Source organism: Plectrocnemia conspersa, unplaced genomic scaffold (genome assembly GCF_051122295.1).
Source record: "Plectrocnemia conspersa isolate PC_06_02 unplaced genomic scaffold, ASM5112229v1 ptg000006l, whole genome shotgun sequence".
In the NCBI taxonomy this organism is placed as follows: domain Eukaryota; kingdom Metazoa; phylum Arthropoda; class Insecta; order Trichoptera; family Polycentropodidae; genus Plectrocnemia; species Plectrocnemia conspersa.
Window position 1 is genome coordinate 3,112,585 of NW_028277170.1, and position 9,317 is coordinate 3,121,901.

The 9,317-nt window shown below is 34.0% G+C and overlaps 1 long non-coding RNA gene across 2 annotated transcripts; it reads right to left on the bottom strand.

Moving 5' to 3' along the window:
• Nucleotides 1-2,882: 2,882 nt before the first annotated feature.
• On the bottom strand, nt 2,883-6,752 carry LOC148234053 (uncharacterized). Of its 2 annotated transcripts, none has more exons than XR_015810136.1 (3): nt 6,720-6,752; nt 5,406-5,501; nt 2,883-5,336 (listed from the first exon to the last, which is right to left on the bottom strand). It is a non-coding gene; the product is annotated as an uncharacterized LOC148234053 (long non-coding RNA). The 2 variants fall into 2 exon arrangements; XR_015810135.1 differs by having other exon boundaries at nt 6,530-6,752.
• Between the last annotated feature and the right edge of the window lie 2,565 nt (nt 6,753-9,317).

Here is a 9,317-nt window from a genome sequence, read left to right on the forward strand (position 1 = left end):
TAGACAAGGTTATTTTGCTCGTGTAACACCATAGACCAGGGGTCGGCAAACCTTTTTTGTGAAGGACCAGATTGTAAATATTTTAAGCTCAGCGGGCCAGGAAGCAAAATTAAAATGAGCTTTATCATTTCTCTCAAATATTCAAATGTATTGCAAAAGGCGTTACGTGGGCACTGAAGATGCTGTCAAATTTAAAGTGCATAACGTCACGGTGAAATACAAAGCAATAGGAGCACCTTATAAGGTGATACCTAGCTAGCTCCTTAACTCGACGGTTGGCCGCTCTATTATAGCACATACTTTGATTTTTTTACGTCAAATCTAACAATTACTTGCAGCCCGGATTAAAATAAGCAGAGGGCTGGATTTGGCCGTAATTTTCTGACCTCTGCCATAGACAGTGAATATATTAAAAAATATCTAATTTAATTTGGCCTTCTTTTTCGTATTTTAAATATTCCTATCCTAAGTGCATGTAAACGCAGGACAAATACCCCCTGGATAGATATATCTCCCATCAAAACTCCCCTGGACATTAACCCCCTGTACAAATAATCCCCTGTGCAAATAACCCCCTGACAAATAGCCCCCTGAAAATTAACCCTCCGTGTAAATAACCCCCCTGACAATTAACCCCCGCCACGTATAGAGATAAGTATTTTATATAAGTTTTTATTATTTATAATAAATGGTCATTATTTTAATAAAATAATGTTTAATACGAATAATCAGTATCAATACTAATTTATTTCATTCAGCAAAATACAGAATTTTTAAAATATCAATTAAACTAACACATTTACGAAGAAAATATACGTATTGTATATTTTGTACCGGTGACCGGTGCGAGCAAAATTGTTATAAAGAGTATTAAAAAAAATAAAAAATATTATTAGGCTAGATACATATGTATGTATAATACAGCTAAACTTTGGTAATGGCGCCAGTATATGTTTTATTAAGTATAATAGAGCGTCACGAGACGTGTTAAGTAATATCTGTATTATCTTTATACGTGGCGGGGGTTAATTGTCAGGGGGATTATTTGCATGGTGGGTTAATTGTCAGGGGTTATTTGCACGGGGGGTCAATGTCCAGGGGGGTTTTGACGGGGGGTTATTGTCCAAGGGGTATATTTCCAGGCGGTTAGTGTCCTAGAACCATATTTTCTAATCTAGATTCTCCTTTATATATGGACCTTCGCTTTACTTTATTTGGAATCTCATTATCGGCAGCTTAGCGTCAAAAGTGTTAAATTTTGCTTTTAAAAATCATTGGTTATATCGTCAAAATGTATCCTTTTGCTTAAAACATATGTGCTGATGTGCATATTGTTTGTGTTTTATTTATTGTAAGGTGCATAACAATTTTTCGTATTAAATGTGTTTTTAAACGTTATTATATGTTGATATATGTTTTATTTAACTAACAGTATATTTTTTTATTTTTTATAATACGTTTATTGTAATCTGATTTTCTAAAAAGTCTAAAACTTGTTAATGGGAATATATTAACTATTTACCAAGAAAAAACAACAATTAAAAAAACTAAAAACTAAGGTTTTACTAAGAAAAAAAAACTACAAGTAAAAAACTTGTGCTCTTTGTAATTTTAATCTTGATTAAATTTTATTGTAACCATTATTTTTTTGTATGAACGCAAATTGTTGATCGCTAAACGCTATATTATGAGCGCTAAACGCTATAGAGCGAGCGCGATGCGTAAGATAATAAGCGCATTGCGCAAGATAATAAACGATAGGTGCAAAAAAAATACAAGCAGTCCAATATTTTAATTATTCAGAATTCATATTACATCTAGCTATTTACAAATTTCTTAATGGTTATAAACCCCTGCCGCTACATCACTCAGCTGTTTTTTTAAATAATTCATTTATTTGTTTTACCGCGCATTTGATTGCGATGGACGAAAAATCATCTAAAAACATCATTACATTTACCTTCCTATACTATGTATACCTAATACTATGTCATTTATTTTTTGTGAATAGTAAGTACAATTCTTCGTGAACACATTTTAATAAATTATTCTTTTCTAAGTTTCATGGTTAACGTTTTACAAATTATTTAAAAAAGTACAATAAAAAAAGTTATTTTCCGATTAAAGTATTTAAATTATAATATATTTTAAATATTTAATTAATTTTTTTTTAACTAAAATACTGACAAACTATCAATCTTTCGCTGTATTAATTTGTAAAAAGATTAATCAAAACATGTTTTATTTCATTTTTACTTCCAAAAATTGAACATAAAAAAAGTCTCGAAATTAAATACGAGCTGGCGCTACCCCAACCAAAAAAAAAAATACGAATGCAAAGGGTTAATATTGGGTGTGCTATAAAAAATAAAAAAAAAGTACATTTTTTCATTTTTATTAGCCGAGGTTTTGACATGTCTAAACTGCCTTACAGCTTTTTCCCATATATAAATAAATAAATAAACATCAAACCTAATCTAAAATATTATTATATAAAAATATCAAATTTCCAATAAACATAAACTTATAATTATTTATATATAAAATCTAATCTTCTTTCTTTAATCATAAATTTTTCTATCACGCTGTCATAAAAAGTGCTCTTCTTTTTAATATCCCTAAGGATCCCTTTTTCTATTGAAATCAAGCTAAGGCCACATAGCCTTTCTTGGCCTTAGGTACTTCGATAACAATTATTAATTCGTTTCAGAGCAGAAAATGAACGTTCTGCTGAAGCAGTACTGCTTGGAAGAGTTAATATTAGTTTGCCTAATTTATCTATTTCCTGAAAACCTGACTCAAGATTATTTGTGTTCATAAGTTGTACAAGCTCATGAACAGATTTCTCTGCAAATTTAGGTAAATGATTAAAAACAGCAAGCTCATTTTTTAAACTTATATAATCAAATAATGCTTCATATAATTGTTGCAGTTTGGTAAGTAATTCATTTGGAAATTTTTCTTTATATTGCTCATATTTTTCTTTCTCCAGAAGGTGAAAATATTCCAATTTGGACATTGAAGAAAAACGGTTTTCAATTTGCTTACATATATTATCAACTATTGTATTAAATAGTTGGCTAAACGCGTGCTTTTCTTCAACAAGCAAATCATTACTCCGTCTTGGATAATTTTCTTCCGTTACATAAGAATCCCATAATGTTTCATAATTATTTTCCTGTTCATGTCTGAGTTGTTGCAAAATTTCGGTAACTTTCTTACAGCAATATAATATGTCAAAAGATTTGGACTGTAAAATGTTAAATAGCACATCAGTTTTTCCAAAAAGGTTTGAAAATATGTGGAGAAGTTTTCTTGTTTCAAAATCTTCCAAAAAGCTAAGAAAACCTCGTGCTTTTATTACAGTGTCGGTGTCCCATAGTTCACAATTTTTCACGACGTCTCGAAAAAAGTCCGTAAATTCATTTCTGTATTTTTGCACTGTGTTACTTAACTGTGATGTATAATTCCATCTTGTAGGTGTAACAGAAGGAAGTCTTCTAGCTACAAACTCTTGTAAAGCATTTATTCGTTTGGAAGATTTCGAAAAGAATGCAGACAATCAATTTAAAGTTTGAAAGAATGATTTGCACACTTTTATATTGGAAAGACCTTGTTGTAATGTTAAATTCAACATATGAGCATAGCAGTGTGTAAAAATGGCCAGTGGATAAACTTCGAGTACTTTGGCTTGCAAACCATTAATATGCCCACTCATTACACTCGCCCCATCATAAGTCAGTCCAACTAATTTTTCTTGAATTTGAAATTCTTCAATTATATTTACAACGTGGCAAAATAAGCCATCGGCTGTTTTATCAGAGCTAACGTCTGTAAAGCCAATAAACCGCTCGTAAACTTTACCTTCATAAACAAAACGCAAAACTGTTGAGAGCTGTGAGCTCGTCATTATATCTGAAGAATAATAGCAACAAAATTTGCTGAATTTACTTCTTCCTTAATATTATCTTCAATTTAATTTCATAACTTCTTTTTGAAAATGGATTATTCAAAATATCTTCAACAGTATTCTTCATCATTATTGGGGTAAATAAAAAAATATAATCTAGAATAGACAATTAAATATTGATCATATGTAAATAAGATAATAAACTATTTTACGCCAAAATATATAAAATGAGTGACCTGTTGTTGTGATATAATGTAATAAAAAAGCAGCGACGGACGCAAGAGTTTTTGAAGTACGCGCACCAAATTCGAGACCAATTTTACTACTGAGCGCTGCCAGCCGACAGATCGACTTCAGCCATTAAATCTCGGAACAATTTACTTTAGTCGGCGGCCGCGCGCAAGGTCGGCGCGTTATATGTGTTGTTCCAAAACGATCGCTCGCGCGAAAACGTTCAGAGCGAATGACAAATACCAATGCATACTATACACTGCATATTAAAATTTTATAATTTTGCATACTACTGTATGCAAAATGATGTCGCTTTACGCCTTAAATTTTCTAAATTTCTAAATTTATATTTTAGATGGTTTTGCGGGTGTGCGCCGCACACCTAGCACACCCTGAATATACGCGCCTGGTATGCACATACATTTTGTTTAATTTTTAAAATCCTGTAGTAATTTGCCTTTCACTTTATCAACGGAACGGTAAAGATGGCAGATTACAAAATCATCCTGAAACTTATGTTTGGCCATCTCGAACGTTGACAGTCTGTCTTTAGTCCTGTTGGAACTAACAAATTAGCTGCATCAACACCGAGCAACAATTTAATTGCATAACATAAATTAGCATAGCCACAACGAATCGACACATTTTACAAATTATTTAAATTGTACTCCTTCTGTCCCATAATAATAGTAGCAAACGAAAATAAATATAGAATATAACGCTCTCTTGCGGCTAATTGTAGTCCCACACTGTCCATCTATTTTTTACGTTTTGTAAAGCCTCTTCCCCAGCTAGTCGCAGGAACTGGTCAGACTACACTACGCCTGTCACGCTATGGCGACGTCATCGGCGAAGGCTACGAGGCTTGTTGAGACTGTTCTTTAGCCGCTGCAGGATCATTCCGTCCAACATATAGTGGTCTGGCTGTTTTTTTCAGCTATATATTATTTAGCTAGTGGTCTATTCCCACCCCACTACTGACATACCAGTTGTCGTTGTGTAAACGGATATCTTTTACTTTCCAGTTTTGAACTCTACCCGTTATCATTTCATTGACGAGTGACGTCAATGAATGATCTGGTACGACTCCCACACATCCTAGAACATTTTCGGGTTTGTGCAAGTTCGCCATGGATTGCCTGAAGTGGGTTTTTTTCTATCACGGCAACCTCTCCACTGCACAGAAGTATTCTAGCTAAAACACAAAATTTGATTAATGTATGAAATTCAATGCTACTATTTTGATTTGGTTTAAAGGTATTACTTCTCAATAGATCGGTTCCGGGTTTAAGTTTCGCTGCTTCTTTCGAAGACTATTGGATTCGATTAGTACTATTTATTTATTTCAGCCTGTATCAATCTGAAAAATAAAAAAAAATGGTTTTTATATATCGAATTAAATAATTTGTTTACAAAACCGTTTTAAAAGTGCAGTGGATATAAGAACCGAGTTCATTGAAGCCAGTGGAAATTAAACTGTACATCGTAGACTTTGAGAATCTGGTTTATACGCAAGGATGCCGGTAAAAAAAACTATTTTTATCGAAGAAAATGCGTTTGCAACGATTAAATTGGGACAAAAAATTTAAAAATTGAACTGAATCGGACTGGAAGAGTATAATCTTTTCAGACGAAAGCAAATTTAACTTGTTTGGATCAGACGGGTTCCACTACGTCTGGCGAAGATCAGGTGAACGTTTGAGTTACGAGTAAATTCAGCTGACAGTCAATTATCTTGCAGGTCAGATGATCTGGGGATGTTTTTCATACCATGTGGTAGGACAAGTAGTATTTATTGATGGGAGAGGGAATGCTAAAAATAAAAAATAAACTATTGAAATGCAGTATGCAGAACGATTCCGTACCGTTCTAAAATTATAAATGTTATTTTTTACTATTAGCATGTATCACAGTTAGCATGAAAAACAAAATAAAAATGTATAATTTGCCTCCATTAGTTCAGGTGAAGGAATTACTCGCACAAAATGACATTTCAAACTTAGAATGGCCCCGACTTAAGCCCCATCGAGAATCTGTGGGCTATAATGGGAGCAAGAATCTAAAAGAAAAAACCTTCGTCGAAATGGGAATTGATTGAAACGTTAGAAAAAGCATGGTATATTCTAGATGCCATGTAACGGAACATATCAAGTTGTGAAATGGAATACCAAAACATGAGTAGTAAAGACGTTGTCGTTTCAATAGATCATGTAAAACCGGCATACACGGCGACAGAAGAGTTCGAAACACCGACCGCCACATCACATGTAAGCATCAAAGCATTAGACACGAACATCACACATGAGCCAAAAAAAACAAGTACGAAACGACGCAACATGTTTGGTGTAACAGTAAACTCATCTACAAACAATAATTCACTGCACTTACTCAAATTCTATTAGACACGTTTTTACTAGTTTTAAAGATGTGTAGATTATAAGTTTGTGAACATGTATAGGCTAATTAAGTGGTGAACACCATATATACATATACATAGTATATGCAAGCATAAAATGTAATCTGTATATCGAATTTATAATAAAATTTCTAGCAAAGATATCCGTTATAGCGTACTGACAGTATCTAGTGTTGCCACACCGCTGCTTGTCATGAAAAGGTGGTGTTTTTAAGAACTGGCAACACTCAGTTTCTTTCTCGCCATGACCAATGACTAATGTGCAGCGTCCAAGCCAGCTCTCCAAAATAAGCTCGTTTTACTAATAGCCATCAGAACCAACACGCACTACAACTTCATTGCTTTTCAAATTAACAAATTCCGTATTATTATATTTTTATAATTATTTTTATTAAATTCCATTTCCTAAAATTACCTTTTCTATGTGAGTCCACACCATCGTCATGTCCCCGAAATGCCAAACCTAAACTAGCTAATAATTATACCGTAGTTACGATTCTTATTAAAACATTTCATTAATATTTTTGTACCGTTTTGTTTTTATCATTTTTAGGGACGGTAATGGTGACAGGTGGCAATTAGACACAGATTGAGCCGCTGCAGTAATATTTTATTGATGATATTTAACCCTTGCAAGCTTGCCGGTAGAGAGGGAGAAAACCGTCACGCCAATGCTACTCCAGCGCCGACCAGTTTTTGGCCATAACAAAGCTAAATCGATCCCCATAATTTTATAAGCAACGCGCCCAGCTATTGATAACTTTATTTTTAAATGTATCATTAAAGAAAAATTATCCTTTGAATTCCCATACCCTATCATAAATTTGGTATCTGGGTGAAAAAATATACACATAAAACAATAAACACATTTACTAGTTTCTGAAAAAAAAAGCTTTACCGATCTCTCAAATTTTTCGCAATTGCATTGATTCTGCTAGCTACAGTATTTCGGCTTACGCTTACATTTTTGATTTTTTAAATTGTTCTGGGCATAACACTTCCACTGCTTTGATTGAAAATTCACTTATAAACTGCCCTTCCATAAAAGGTTTTGTTGCGTGTAGGGATACGCGTGCTGGTTAGTTCTTAGGTCTGAATCCAAAACACGTGGGTTTGTGTGTAAACCTTTATTGAGCTTGGCGTGATTTGAGCGCTTTGTAACGACCATCAGAGCCGACTGGTGTCAAATCGGGAACATTCCCGAACGTACATTTAGACTGCCACATGGCTAAAACCAAGTGTAGTTATATGCGTGCGAATACCAACCGAAAGCCGAGTGTAGTGTCTCTTTCAAGCATTCACTCGTCTCTTTCTAGCGCGTCTCGGGGGCGCCTCGCTGCGCTCGCGAGATATTGTATTGATTTATTCTAAATGTCATATTTTTTTAATATCATTAAAAAAAGGTTAGGTTGTTTGGTTTGATAGTAAAAGTCGGCGCGAGCGCAGCAAGGCGCCCCCGAGACGCGCTAGAAAGAGACGAGTGAATGATAGAAAGAGACACTACACTCGGCTGTCGGTCGGTATTCGCACACATACAGCTACACTTGCTTTTAGCCATATGCCAGTCAAAATGTGCTTCCCGAACGCTGTATGACGGCGTTCGCGAACGCATACAAGAGGCGTAACGGGAGTCAACAGGTTTCGACTTATTTGAAATATGTAACTAGTCATTACAATATCACTATTGTCTTCATGAGGTTTAGTCAACACAATGTGGTTTTTGAAGAATTTACTTCAATTCTGACAATTTGTGCTCACGAAATTTCCCAACATATTGGTTATAGTTAGTTTACTTTGTGATTTGTGTCACTAGCGATTTCACTTGCAGGCCGTATAAAAATATATTATAGCACTATTTGTGGATGATACCATATCATGCTTTTATTTATAAACATCGTCACCGAACTGTTCAGCATCTCCAATGAAAACTATCCCTCATTCAAAAGCGTTTGTCACAATAAATCCAGATTATAGAGTATATATTCCACCGATACACTTCCTTAGTTTAATTAACATGTATGATTGTACTCTCATTTGATAAAACTCAATCAAGTAGTTGTAAACACATAAATAATCCGTCAGTTATTTGTGTTTTATATGACCCTTTGGTACGCAGCATTCTTGAATCGGAATCTAAAATTTGAGTATGCAAATATTTGGAAAGCTCTTTATTTGGAAAGCTTAGAAAGTTTCCTTTAGGAGCGTTAGAATACAATTTTCGCAGAAAGATGTACATGTATCGCTAAGCATTTATTTAAACCACTGAAGGGTGCTATTAAGAATTCAACTGCTCACGAAGAATTTCAGTTTTGAAAATATTAAAAAAAGTCATTGATAATCTCGATCGTCTCCTTCTAATACGTTTGTATTGTATTTAATGTATACTTGAATTTTAATATTCAATGATTTTTATATATTTTTTCTTCTTATATACTATGTATTATTTTTGACTATCGATGGTCCAAATTTAATTTAAATAAATAATAAATCAATACCTATTTTTCGAAAATCACGTTGCCTATTCAGAGCGCATTTGACGCAGCATTATCGTTGATTCGTCAAGGGCAAACCACTCGCTGAAATTTACCAAAAGTTTATACCTGATGCATATAATTCGATCATTGGGTAACCGGTGTCGGTGTGTGCTTACGTCACATTTCTCGGAATCGTCGTGTTCTTCTGATATATTCACAAAGTTGTCCATCAGTCCGAAACTGACCTCGCCGGCAGGAGGAACTCTAATAGAGTACTGTGCATGTA